Source organism: Bos javanicus, chromosome 2 (genome assembly GCF_032452875.1).
Source record: "Bos javanicus breed banteng chromosome 2, ARS-OSU_banteng_1.0, whole genome shotgun sequence".
Lineage (NCBI taxonomy): Eukaryota > Metazoa > Chordata > Mammalia > Artiodactyla > Bovidae > Bos > Bos javanicus.
The window spans coordinates 128,895,673-128,910,775 of record NC_083869.1 but is presented as its reverse complement, the minus strand read 5'-3'; positions in this window follow the sequence as shown (position 1 = coordinate 128,910,775).

Here is a 15,103-nt window from a genome sequence, read left to right as displayed (position 1 = left end):
TTCAATCTTTCCCAGCATCAGGACAGCTCTTCACATCAGGTGGCCAAAGTATTGGACTTTCAGCTTCAATCTTTCAAGGTATTGTAAGATTAAAAATGTTTTCCTTATTTTTGTGTGTTTTTTAATGTATGCACTATTTGTGTGCTAAGTATTATAAACCTATTACTGTACAGCACTATATAGCTGCTTGTGTTAATTGGGTTAGCTGTTGGACCTACGAACAAATTGGACTTACGAACATACTCTCAGAATGGACCTTGTTCGTAAGTAGGGAACTTGGTGTATTTGAAGGTGAGTCCCATCTCTCTCCTCTGCTGCAACATTCCTCTCACAATATTCCTGAGCTAAATCTTCCTCACTGTTTTAACAAGAATCATTGTTCTCCAATTTCCCCAACCAGAACAGAAAATGTAAAAGTTAACTCAAGAGAAACCAGCGTTGGGTAGTAAATCCTACATTCTTATTATAAACTTCACACTATCCCAGTACCTGGCATGAATGCCCAGTCCTCAAGTATGTGTTGAATGAATAAGTAAGGAGTGTCCCCAGGCTGGTGAAAAGAATGAGAGCCATAGTGTTTAAGAGCTGAGTTCCACCCGCTGCTTTAGCGCAGGTGTGGGGTGGTTTGTGGAGAAGGAGCACCAAGAGTTGGGAGATTTGCGTCTGGTCCCTGGGGTTGCAGTCTCAGTTCCCTCATCTGTGAAATGAGCAGGCTGCTCTTTAGCTAACTTTTTTTTTTTACTGTAATCCATGAAAAATTCAGTTTACATTATGACCCAGTACACTTATAACATTTTCACTCAGCCATAAAAAAGAATGAAATAATGTCATTTGCAGCAACATGGATGGTCCTAAAGACTGTCATACTGAGTGAAGTAAGACAGAGAAAAACAAATGTCATATGATATCATTTGTATGTGGGATCTAAAAAAAGGGTTATAAATGAATCTATTTACAGAACGGAAATAGAGTCACAGATGTAAAAAAGAAACTTATGCTTATGGGAGGTGGGGACAGGGTGGAAGGATACATTGGGAGATTGGAATCAACGTATACACACTGCTATATATAAAATAGATGGCTAATAAGGACATACTGTTTAGCACAGGGAACTCTACTCAATGCTCTGTAATGACCTATATGGGAAAAGAAATCTAAAAAAGGGTGGAGAGAAGACAAAAACAAGGGAGAAACAGAAAGATATAAAGAACTAAAGCAGAGTTCCAGAGAATAGTAAGAAGAGATTTTAAAAATAAAAGTCTTCTTAAGTGAACAATGTAAAGAAGTAGAGGAAAACAACAGAATGGGATAGACTAGAGATCTCTTCAAGAAAATTGAGGGCATCAAGGGAACATTTTATGTAAGGACGGGCACGATAAAGGACAGAAATATTAAGGATTTAATAGAAGCAGAAGAGATTAAGAAGAGGTGGCAAGGATACACAGAACTATACAAAAGAGGTCTTAATGACTGGGATAACCATAATAGTGTGGTCACTCACCTATAGCCAGACACCCTGGAGTGTGAAGACAAGGGGGCCTTAGGAATTATTACTACAAACAAAGCTAGTGAAAGTGATGGAATTCCAACTGAGCTATTTAGTGCTAAAAGATGATGCTGTTAAAGTGCTGCACTCAATATGCTAGCAAATTTGGGAAACTCAGCAATGACCACAGGAATGGAAAAGGTCAGTTTTCATTTCAATCCCAAAGAAGAGCAGTGCCAAAGCATGTTCAAACTACTGAACAATTGTGCTCATTTCACATGCTAGTAATGTTATGGTCAAAATCCTTCAAGGTAGGCTTCAACAGTACATGAACTGAGAACTTCCAGATGTACAAGTTGGGTTTAGAAAAGGCAGAGGAACCAGAGATCAAATTGCCAACATTTGTTGGATCATAGAGAAAGCAAGAGAATTCCAGAAAACATCTACTTCTGCTTCATTGACAAAGCTAAAGCCTTTGACTGTGTGGATCATAAGAAACTGTGAAAAATTCTTAGAGATGGGAATACCAGACCCCCTTACCTGCCTCCTGACAAACCTGTATGCCGGTCAAGAAGCACCAGTTAGAACCTTACATGAAATAACCGACTGGTTCAAAACTGGGAAAGAAGTACTACAAGACCGTACATTGTCATCCTGCTTATTTAACTTCTATGCAGAGGACATCATGTGAAATGCCAGGTTGGATGAATCACAAGCTGGAATCAAGATTGCTGGGAGAAATGTCAACAACTTCAGATATGCAGATGATACCATTCTAATGGCAGAAAGTGAAGAGGAACTAAAGAGCCTCTTGATAAGGGTGAAAGAGGGGAGTAAAAAAGCTGGCTTAAAACTCAACATTTAGAAAACTTAAGATTATGGCATATGGTCCCTTCACTTCATGGCAAATAGAAGGGGAAAAAATGGAAGCAGATTTAATTTTCTCGGGCTCCAAAATCACTGCAGACAGTGACTGCAGCCTTGAAATTAAAAGATGCTTGATCCTTGGAAGGAAAACTATGACAAACCTAGACAGCATATTAAAAAGCAAAGACATCACTTTGCCGACAAAGATCTGTAAACTCAAAGCTGTGGTTTTTCCCAGTAGTCATGTACTGATGTGAGAGTTGGACCATTAAGAAGGCTGAGTGCTGAAGAATTGATGCTTTCAAATTGTGGTACTGGAAAAGACTCTTAAGAGTCCCTTAGACAGCAAGGAGATCAAACCAGTGAATCCTAAAAGAAACCAACCCTGAATATTCATTGGAAGGACTGATGCTGAAGCTGAAGCTCCAGTACTTTGGCCACCTGATGTGAATAGCTGACTCCTTTGAAAAGACCCTGGTGCTGGGAAAGATTGAAGGCAAAAAGAGAAGAGGGCGGTGGAGGGTGAAATGGTTGGATGGCATCATCCACTCAATGGACATGAATGTGAGCAAACTCCAGGAGATAGTGAAGGACAGAGAAGCCTGCCATGTTGCAGCCCATGGGGTTGCAGAGTCAGACACAACTTGGCAGCTGAGCAACAACAACGGGCGATGAAAATTAATTAAAAACAAACAAAGATTAGCATTCAGGACACAATACCATATTGACCCAGCTGAGCTTCCTCCTGCTCCCCAGTATGCTTTAGTTCTGTGGGTCTTTCCAAGGGAAATAAAGTGAATGATTCAAGATCATCTTAAACTGATCTAATCAGAGGCAGACATCTCTTCAGGACTTTTGTTTCCAGGAGCCCTGCTCTGGTGAAGAGTGTGTGAATTATGAGCTGCGTGGAGCTGAGGCTAAGCCAAGATCAGGTGAGGTTGTTGAATGTGCAGAGTGTGCTTCTCTCTGAATTTGTGATACACAGATCCAAGTGACCACCATCCCTAATATTTCCTTCCCACGATTGAGTTTGCTGGTCAAAACATCATTACTTCACTTTTTGGATAATTTGATACTTGATATTTGTCTTTGAGATATTCCAAGTTTTCCATTAGCTTTTGTAGCAAGCATTAGTAAAAGAGAAAAACTGTACTTAAATAGTAATTTAATTATTTAAATAACCAACTATCCAAAAAATAATAATATTTACATGGTGTATATAAAATTACAATATCAATTTCATGTAACAGTAATAATCTCCTTTATTCTCTTTGAATCTACTCTGTTTTACTTTTAAAATGCTGTGCTGCTGCTGCTAAGTCACTTCAGTCGTATCCGACTCTGTGCGACCCCATAGACAGCAGCCCACCAGGCTCCCCCGTCCCTGGGATTCTCCAGGCAAGAACACTGGAGTGGGTTGCCATTTCCTTCTCCAATGCATGAAAGTGAAAAGTGAAAGTGAAGTCGCTCAGTCGTGTCTGACTCTTAGCGACCCCGTGGACTGCAGCCCACCCGGCTCCTCCGTCCATGGGATTTTCCAGGCAAGAGTACTGGAGTGGGGTGCCATTGCCTTCTCCATTTAAAATGCTATTTGTAGCCAAAAACATACTTTTAAATCATCCACGAATAGGTCACAAACTGAAATCTGCAAACCCTTCTTAGACAATAAATGCTGGAGAGGGTGTGGAGAAAGGGGAAACCTCTTGTACTGCTGGTGGGAATGCAAATTGATACAGCCACTGTGGAGAACACTATGGAAGTTCCTTAAAAACTGACAACAGAACCACCACACGACCCAGCAACCCCACCACTGGGCATGTACCTAGAGAAAACCATAATTCAAAAAGACACACGCACCCGTGGTCACTGCAGCACTAGGTACAATTGCCAGAATACGGGAGCACTTTTGCCTCTCAACAGAGGAGCGGATAAAGAAAATGTGGTGTACAATGGAGTGTTACTCAGTCATAAAAAGGAACAAAATTGGGCTATTTGCAGATGTGGATGGACCTAGAGACTGTCATACCAAGTGAAGGAAGTCAGAAAGAGAGAAACAAATGTCATATATTAACACTTGGAATCTAAAAAAATGGTATAGGTGGAGACAGAGATGTAGAGAACAAATGTATGGACAACAAGCGGGGAAAGGGAGGCAGGCTGAACTGGGAGACTGGGATCGACATATATACACTGTTGATACTATGCATATAACAGATAACTAACGAGAACTGACTGCATAGCTCAGAGGACTCTACTCAGGGCTCTGTGGGGACCTCAAGGGGAAGGAAATCCAAAAAAGAAAGGCTATATATGTGTGTGTGTGTGTGTGTGTGTGTGTGTAGCTGATTCATTTGCTGTACAGTAGAAAGTAACACAACATTGTAAAGCAATTATATTCCAATGAAACTTAAAAGAACAACAACAAAACACAACCCTTGTGAGACAACCTCCTATCCAGGTCTGGAATTCTGACCTGCCTGCATACCACAGCTTCCACATCTTTGGTTATGCTATCATAGCAGCCTGCAATGCCCTCTCCCTCTGCTTTTCTGTTTGGTCTGGACTCCTTCCCAGATGGCCTGGTGGTAAAGAAGCTGTCTGCCAATGCAGGAGACACAAGAGACGCAGGTTTGATCCCTGGGTCAGGAAGATCGCCTGGTGAAGGAAATGGCAACCAGCTGCAGTATTTTTGCTGGGAAATCCCATGGACAGAGGAGCCTGATGGGCTACAGTCCATGGGGTCACAAGAGTCAGATGCGGCTGAGCAGAGCACCACCACCTTCTTCCAGGTCTAACCAAATCCTTTCCCCTGTAGATCTTCCCTGCTAGGCCAGGAGTACTGCTTCTCAACCTGCTTTTGTTTTTTTCATAAATGGTTATATTTTTATCTGGCAATTAGCTAGTAGTTATGCCTATGTGTCTAGAACTGTGCTTGCGTCTATGGAGGAGTCAAAAAGGCAGAAGACTCATTCAGGGTCCAGGTGCTGACATGGAGGGATCAGCAAGACACGAGGAATAGGGGATGTGAGAAGGCAGCCTGGAGGGGGTGGGGTGAGGGTAATATCCTGCAGAAGTGGGGAGGGGAGAGAACCCGCTTTTCACTTCCCTGTTCAGAGAAGTGGAGGATGGGCGAGGAGAGTTAAGGCTGAGGACAGAATGAGCCCAAAGGCAGGGGAGGAGCAGAAAGAACCCCTCCTTGAACAAACAGGAAGCAGCACCGGGACCTCTGTGCAGGGGTCCAGGGAAGTGGGTCAGAGGGAAGCGCTTCCTGCCGCCTGACTGGCTGGGCTTGGTGATGAAGCAACCTTAGGGTCAGCAAAGGCATTTTCCACTCTGGGCAGATGCCGAAAGGTCTGACTGGCTGGACACTTCTGACTCAGGGTTGACTCAAGAAGCTGTCGATACATTTACCTTGAACCTTTGAAGAAAAGAAAGTTGACTAGACTATTTCACGGTTTTGGGATTCTCTGGTGGCTCAGATGGTAAAGAATCCACCTGCAATGCAGGAGATGCAGGTTTAATCCCTGGGTCGGGAGATGCCCTGGAAAAGGAAATGGCTACCCACTCCAGTATTCTTCACTTCTCCAGTATACCTGGAGAATTCCACGGACAGAGGAGCCTGGTGGGCTACCGTCCATTGGGTTTCAAACAGTCGGACAGGACTGAGCGACTAACACACACACACACACACACACACACACACTTCATGGTTTTAAATTGGAAGCTGAGTAGCAATGAAGATTCTCTCCTTGACCAAACTCTGCTCAGGCTCCCGGGACTTTTCAATTAGGCTTCAACTTTTGGATTTTCATGTTCATCTCTGCTGTCTGGTTCTAGAAAGAATCCTGCTAGGTTGGTTTAGTTAGAATCCCTCATCCTCTGTGTCCCATCTCCCTCCATTTCTAATTGGATTTCTCATCCTCCACCACCCCCAGGTGATAATTGGTCACCCTGACTGGACTTCAGCAGGAATCCTGTTGGATCAGTTTAGCCAGAACCCCCATCCCCCTTACTCCTGATGTTTCCTCTTAGTAATTCTCCATCCACTCACACCCACCCTACCCCTTGGTGATAAATCCCCTCTTGCTCATTGTAAGGTGAGTGCAGAGAAAAAGAGAGCGAGCCGGACAGTCAGGTAAGAAAAGGAAATTTACTAGAGGGAAAACAGGGTAACTGCTCTTAAGGAGAGCCAGCATTCTCCCTTTCTGACGGAGTCCTTCTTATACCCCACCAATGAAAAATTCTCTGAAGGGATGGTCACGTAGCCAGAGGTCTGGAGTCTGGTGGTCTCGAAGCTTTGAGAGATAACAGGATGCCATTTGGGCAACTTGGTCAGTCTCACAGATCACTGTGATTTAGTCTTTGTTTTTCGAGGTCGACATAATGAGCCATCTTATCAATGAGACACCATGTGGGCCCTATCACCCATACGGTATTCAGAGTTGCATCCAGTCTCTCCCCTGCAGCAAAAACCCATTGCAAAGACTTCCCTGGCAGTTCAGTGGTTAAGAATCTGCTTGTCAATGCCGGAGACAGTGGTTCTATCCCTGTTCCAAGAAGATTCCACGTGCCTTGGGGGCAACTGAGCCCGTGCACCACAACTACTGAAGCCGAGCTCTAGAGCCTGGACTCCGGGCTCCACAACAGGAAAAACCACCACAAGAAGAAGCCCACACGCTGCAACCAAAGAGTAGCCTCAACCACTGCAACTAGAGAAAACCCACACACAGCAATGAAGACCTAATGCAGCCAAAAGAACAACAACCAATCCATTGCAGTGGTCCCTACACTTACCATGATGCCCACCCCCCACCACAAATAAAGTCTCTTACCATCTCTAACACGTGTTATAAATAATTTTCCAGTAGCTTTCAGGACACATGAGAAAATACGGAAAACAGTCCACAAGCAAAAGTTTGTGGGGAACACCTGGATGGTTGAAGAAGCAACAGTGGAGGCAAGACTGGATCGGGTTCAAGTTCTAGTCCTGCCTCATCCTGGCTGTGTGACCTAGGACAAGTTGGAGCCTTAGGTGCTTCTCCTATAACATTAGAGAATGGGGTGGACCCCCCAGCTCTGACTTTCTGTAGGTACTTAGTAAGCGCTCATTGAATAAATGAAAAGAAAATAAAAACAACCTTCAAGTATTGAAGCCTCACTGTACACAGTTCTAGACACATAAGCAGACAAATAAATACCTACCAGCTAACGGACAGATGCTGATGCTGAAGCTGAAACTTCAATACTTTGGCCCCCTGATGTGAAGAACTGACTCATTTGAAAAGACCCTGATGCTAGGAAAGATTGAAGGCAGGAGGAGAAGGGGACGACAGAGGATGAGATGGTTGGATGAAATTACCGACTTAAAGGACACAAGTTTGAGTAAGCTCCGGGAGTTGATGATGGACAGGGAAGCCTGGTGTGCTGCAGTCCGTGGGGTCGCAAAGAGTCAGACACAACTGAGCAACTGAACTTAACTGAACTGACAGATATAACCATCTAAGAAAAAAATAAAAACAGATTGAGAAGTGGGACCTGTGACATAGCAGGGAAGATCTATAGGAGAAGGGATTTGGTTAGACCTAGAAGGAGTCGAGGCATAGAACCAAACTTTTCAATAAATACATTCTCATTTGTGAGAAAATCTCACAACACTTAGCAATAAGGATCATATATCCATATGACATTGTGTGTGAAAATATAGCATAGTCTTCTCTAGGAAGGAGGGAGAAGGCAATCTATGATTTGGCTGAGATCAGGTCTACCATCCTTTGTGCCCTGGACTCAAATCTTCAAAGGGTCTTATAGGCCAGGAGGCAAATCTCTTTATTTCAGGATTTCCTTTCTCCTTCCTTTGATCTGTTTCTTCAAAGCACTCATCATCTGACATCCATTGAGTATTTGACTTAGTTTTTCATTTGTCTGTTTCTCTTCCCTAAAATGTAAACTCCACAAGGCAAGGATCTATGTCTATTTTGATCCCTTCTATAAAACTAGACAGTGTGTTAAAAAGCAAAGAGATCACTTTTCCAACAAAGGTCCGTATAGTCAAGGCTATGGTCTTTCCAGTAATCAAGTATGGATGTGAGAACTAGACAATAAAGAAGGCAGAGCACAGAAGAATCGATGCTTTTGAGCTGTGGTGCTGGAGAAGACGCTTGAGAGTCTCTTGGACAGCAAGGAGATCAAAACAGGCCATCAAAAAGTAAATCAACACTGAATACTCTTTAAAAGAACTGATGCTGAGAAGGGGATGAAGAGGACGAAGAGGATGAGATGGTTGGATGGCATCACTGACTCAATGGACGTGAGTTTGAGTAAATTCTGGGAGTTGGTGAGAAACAGGGAGGCCTGGTGTGCTGCAGTCCATGGGGTTGCAAAGAGTCAGACATGACTGAGCAACTAAACTGAACTGAACTGATGCTGAAGCTGAAGCTCCAATACTTTGGCCACCTGATTCAAAGAGCTGACTCAATGGAAAAGACTCTGATGCTGGGAAAGATTGAGGGCAGGAGGAGAAGGAGATGACAGAGGATGAGACAGTTGGATGGCATCAATAATTCAAGGAACATGAACTTGGACACACCTTGGGAGATGGTGAGGGAGGGGAGCTTGGTGTGTTGCAGTCCACGGGGTCACAGAGTCAGATGTGACCTGGCGACTGAACAACAACAACAACCTCCTCTGTGCCTGGAATGGTGTTTGGCTGTGCTGGGTCTTTGTTGCGGGGTGACTTTTTCTCTAGCTGTGGCGAGTAGGGGCTACTCTCCACTTGCGCTGTACAGGCTTCTCATGGCAGCCACTTCTCTTGCTGTGGACCATGGGCTCTAGGGCTCATGGGCTTCAGTAGGAGTTGTGGCTCCTGGGCTCAGTAGTTGTGGCTCAGGGGCTTAGCTGCATGTGAGATCCTCCCGGATCAGGGATTGAATCCATGTCTCCTGCATTAGCAGGCAGATTCTTTACCATGGAGCTACCAAGGGAAGCCCTGGTGTAGATCATTTTTAAAGCCTTTATTGAATGTGTTAGAATACTGTTTCTGTTTTGTGTTTTTGACCATAAGGCATTTGTGGAATCTTAGCTGCCCAACCAGGGATGGAACTCACACACGGCACTGGGACGCAAAGTCTGAACCACTGGACTGCCAGGGAAGCCCCTCAGTGAATGTTTATCAAGATCCTAATTCCTGTTGGGCCCCGTTCCAGATGCTGGGGTTACAGCAGTGAACGAAACAAAACCTTTGGCCTCAGGCTGCTTACATCCTAGTATCCTCCCATAAGAAAAGAGACCGATCCAGGTTCTTATTCTGCTGAGCCCGATGCCGCTCACAATCCTCTGGACTGCAGCACTCCAGGCTGCCACTGTCGACCGGAGTTGGCCGAAATAAACCCTATTTGCTGTGCAAGAACAGGTGAGGCAATAAAGGCAGGAATCCCAATCAAGTGCTGTGCAGTCAGAACCTCTGGCTGGCCCAGGACTCGGAGTACCTTCCCACTGGCCCCAGTGTCTCCCATTTTCCTTTCCCCAGCCGCTGACCTATCCTGGGGAGTGGAGGGCGAGGAGGCTCACCTAGGTGCAGATCGGATGGAAAGGCCCTAGAGGTGACCAGGTTGTGTTGAAGCTGGGAATGGAGCCTGGTGTAAGCAATGGGCACAGGCTCTGGGATGGGCAGTTCATGGTTCAAATCTCTACTTCTCTATTCATTTGTGTGACCCCAGGCAAATCACTGCACCATTCTGAGTCTTAGTTACCTCACTTGTTAAATGGGATAATTGGCTTTGAAGGGTTCCCTGGTGGCTCAGCTGGTAAAGAATCCGCCTGCAATGCAGGAGACCTGGGTTCGATCCCTGGGCTGGGAAGGTCTCCTGGAGAAGGGAAAGGCTCCCCACCCCAGTATTCTGGCCTGGAGAATTCCATGGACTGTATAGTGCATGGGGTTGCAAAGAATCGGACATGAGTGAGTAATGTTCACTTTCATGTTAAAGGGTTGACACGCAGATTAGGTGAATAGGGATCAGCTGTGCTCGGCACATAGGTGTCGCTCAGCAAATGTTTGGTGAGCGGATGACTGCCTGAGTGAGTGAATGCCTTTGTGTTCTAGCAGGGAAAGTGGACCACCAGCCCTGTTCCCCAACTCCTTTTCCCAGACCCCAGGTCAGGTTCTAAATCCCCATAACTTTCGGGCTGCTGAACAACAGGAAGAGCACAGGGCTTGCAGTCACAACTTTCGGGTTCAAGCCCTGTCCCACGACCAGTAGCTGAATGATTGGGTAAGTCAGTTTGCCCAAGTCAGCTAAACCTTAGTTCCTTCCTTATAGAATGGAAATGCTGTAACTGCTAATATTATTAAGAAAACGGCAAAATTATTAAGTATTTTGTACCTCCTGGGCTCTGAGCCCTTTATTTTATTATTATTATTAATATTTTTGGTCACGCTTCACAGCATACCCCGACCAGGTATCAAATCCATGGACCTTACATTGGAAGGGCCAAGTCTTAACCGCTGGGCTGCCAGGGAAGTCCCCCTCTGAGCCCTTTAAACACACCACTGCCCTTAACCCTCATACCCCACAGTGAGATAGCGATAATCATCTCCATTTTACCAAGGATACCTGACTCAAAGACATTAAGCAACCTGCCCAGCTTTGTGCATTGCCTGAGTAACAGGGCTGAGATTCAAAACCAGGCCATGGAGCTCCAGAGCCTGAGCTCTGAACATTGTGTTGACCCAGTGGGGTGGGGTGGAATTCACGGAGCCCTTGTGAAAGTCAGTGAAAGGGCTTCTGTAAGTGAAAGCTGTGCTGTGTGCAAAGGTGCGGAAACTTTTTTATAGCTGTAGCTCCCTCTGAGCGCTGTTTCATGTTCTGCATTGTATAGTGTACACAGTTGCTCTTGTTTCTGACTCCTGCTGTCAAAACTCCCTAAAGGCAAGAACCATGTCTTATTCATCTCTGCACCCACCCAACATTCAGTCCAGTTCTAAAAACTGAACTGGAGCTCAGGAATAAACATAGAGGGTGTGGGTGCCTTGTATAAGCTGAGGCACTCAGGTAATGATATTTGCTCATTAAAATGTAATGAAAACAAGAACACCTTTCAAAACACATTAAAAAAAAAAAAAAACAACTCAGTGTTCCTGAAACACTTTGAAATCACACTTGCTATTCTAGGCTTTAAAACTCCACTTATCCTTTTCTTTCTGAGAGTTTGCAGATGTGGTCTCAGAAGAAGGGGAATAAAGAGAAGCAGAGGATCTTAGGGACACATTTCTCAGGGAAGAAAGAGTCTTCCATTCACAAGTAGCAGAAATCTGACTTGGGGGGTGGTGGGAATTGGGGGTAGTTATTTGAAAGCAGAATCCTCTCAGGCCAGAGGTTCTGTGGAAACCTGTCTTTTCAAAGTTATCTAGTGTGTGACCTGACCGAGAAATTCTGTGGAAGTTCGAGAGAGATTTGATATTATGAGGCAGCTGCCCAGGAAGTTAGGTTTGAGGCAGGAGGCAGATGGGCCCCCCAGGGCAAAGCAATTGGAGATTCATTCTCTATTGACAGAAACTCCAAGACAAGAATAGCAGGGCAATTAAGGGAGGAGGCTGAACCCTGCACAGGCCAGTATTTCTCGTTCCAAAGGCTAGAGAGCCCCCAACCAAATGTTCGCAGAAAAGGCGTATCTCTTAGCCAAGATGGATTCTATCACAAAGGCCTATACATGTGTACACAGGAAAGGATCCTGAGATGCACCAAATGTGGACTGTGAACCAGGCAAATCATAATGACTGGCCAAAGGAAACCTGGAAGAAATGCCCCATCAAAGTAATTCAAACTGCCGTGAGGGCATGACTTAGCAACTCAGGGACTCTCTCCCAAGCCTGGCCGTGTGTCTATCCACACATACTATACTCTTTTTCCTCCTGATGAATACTTCACTTGCTTCACTACTTTCCATCTCTGTGGAAGTTCTCTGCAAAGCCAAAGGGCCGGGGCCCTTGTCACTGACCATTGGTCTAAGGGCTAGGATCTGGTGCTTCCACTGCCGCGACCCAGCCTCCATCTCTGGTTGGGAACCCAAGCCACCCGAGATCACGTCCACAAGCTTTCCTCAGTCTGAGGTTCTTCTTATAGAAGCCTGGAAACCCTAAACCGTCCCCAGTGGAGCAAGAAGGGAGATTCTTCAACATGTTTGTGTTCGTGGCTTTGTCAGTCCGTTTCCACAGTGAGTAGCAAACTTCCCTAACAAGCTGACGCTGACCCAAAATAGGATTCATTTGACTAGAGCTAAATGCAACTCAAAGAGCTCATTCTCCTACTCACGAACAGTCATCTAAGACTTTAGCCAGTGGTAAATTTAAGCTCTAAATTATAACCACTAACATTTCAGATTCATCTGAGCTGTTGAAACAGCCAAGTGGGCATAAAAAGTACAATGGCTAAAAACAACAGTTTTGGGATGGAACAGGCCAGGTTTGACTCTCAGTTCAGTTCAGTTCAGTTGCTCAGTCGTGAAATGAGCACAATTGTTCAGCAGTTTGAATGTTCTTTGGCACTGCCCTTCTTTGGGATTGGAATGAAAACGGACCTTTTCCAGTCCTATGGCCACTGCTGAGTTTTCCAAATTTGCAACACTTTCACAGCATCATCTTTTAGGATTTGAAATAGCTCAGTTGGAATTCCATCACCTCCACTAGCTTTGTTCATAGTGATGCTTCCTAAGGTCCACTTGATATCACACTCAAGGGGGTCTGGCTCTAGGTGAGTGATCACGCCATTGTGGTTATCTGGGTCATTAAGATCTTTTTTGTACAGTTCTTCTGTATATTCTTGCCACCTCTTCTTAATATCTTCTGCTTCTTTTAGATCAATATCATTTCTGTCCTTTATTGTGCCCATCTTTGCATGAAATGTTCCCTGGGTATCTTTAATTTTCTTGAAGAGATCTCTAGTCTTTCCCAGTCTATTGTTTTCCTCTATTTCTTTGCATTGATCACTGAGGAAGGCTTTCTTATATCTCCTTGCTATTTTTTGAACTCTGCATTCAGATGGATACATCTTTCCTTTTCTCCTTTGCCTTTTGCTTTTCTTCTTTTCTCAGCTATTTGTAAGGCTTCCTCAGAAAACCATTTTGCCTTCCTGCATTTCTTTTTCTTGGGGATGGTTTTTATCATAGCCTTCTGTATACTGTCATGAACCTCTGCCCGTAGTTCTTCAGGCACTCTGTCTATCAGATCTAATCCCTTGAATTGATTTGTCACTTCCACTCTTTAATCATAAGGGATTTTAATCACTGCAGATGGTGACTGCAGCCATGAAATTAAAAGACGCTTACTCCTTGGAAGGAAGTATCTAGACCAACCTAGATAGCATATTCAAAAGCAGAGACATTACTTTGCCAACAAAGGTCCGTCTAGTCAAGGATATGGTTTTTCCAGTGGTCATGTATGGATGTGAGACTTGGACTGTGAAGAAAGCTGAGCACCGAAGAATTGATGCTTTTGAACTGTGGTGTTGGAGAAGACTCTTGAGAGTCCCTTGGACTGCAAGGAGATCCAACCAGTCCATTCTGAAGGAGATCAGCCCTGGGATTTCTTTGGAGGGAATGATGCTGAAGCTGAAACTCCAGTACTTTGGCCACCTCATGTGAAGAGTTGACTCATTGGAAAAGACTCTGATGCTGGGAGGGATTGGGGGCAGGAGGAGAAGGGGACGACAGAAGATGAGATGGCTGGATGGCATCACTGACTCGATGGACGTGAGTCTGAGTGAACTCCGGGAGTTGGTGATGGACAGGGAGGCCTGGCGTGCTGCAATTCATGGGGTCGCAAATAGTCGGATACGACTGAGCGACTGAACTGAATGATCTAGTGGTTTCCCCTGCTTTCTTCAATTGAAGTCTGAATTTGGCAATAAGGAGTTCATGATCTGAGCCACAGTCAACTCCCAGTCTTGTTTTTGCTGACTATATAGAACTTCTCCATCTCCAACTACAAAGAATATAATCGATCTGATTTTGGTATTGACCATCTGGTGATGACCATGTGTAGAGTCTTCTCTTGTGTTGTTGGAATAGTGTGTTTGCTATGACCAGTGTGTTCTCTTGGCAAAACTCTGTTAGCCTCTACCCTGCTTCATTTTGTCCTCCAAGGCCAAACTTGCCTGTTACTCCAGGTATCTCTTGACAACCTACTTTTGCATTTCAGTCCTCTATGATGAAAAGGACATCTTTTTTTGGTGTTCGTTCTAGAAGGTCGTGTATGTCTTCTTAGAACCATTCAACTTCAGCTTCTCAGCCCCGTCATTTTGTAGCTGTGATGCATAGGTAAATAGTTTCATCTGTTTAAAACATAATACCGTCCAGTACAAACTAGGTCTAATGAGTTAGAGATCCCCAGGGTTCTTGTCAGGATTAAATGAGAATGTACGTGGCTTCCCAAGTGGCACTAGCAGTAAAGAACCTGCCTGCCAACACAGAAGACTTAAGAGGTGCTGGTTCAACCCTGGGGTCAAGAAGATCCTTGGAGGATGGCATGGCAACTCACTCTAGTTGTTACCAAGTCCACGCTTGCTCTGCTTGTGGCAGAATAGACCAATGAATCTGAGAGATGAGGTGTTGAGGCTAGGAAAATGAACTTATTTGGAAAGCCTGCTGACAAGAAGATGGCAGGCTAGAGCCTCAAAGCAACCATCTTCTCAGGGTCTGAATGCCAGGTTCTTTTATAGATCAGAGAGAAAGAAGCAATGAGGAACTAAAGTCAAAAGG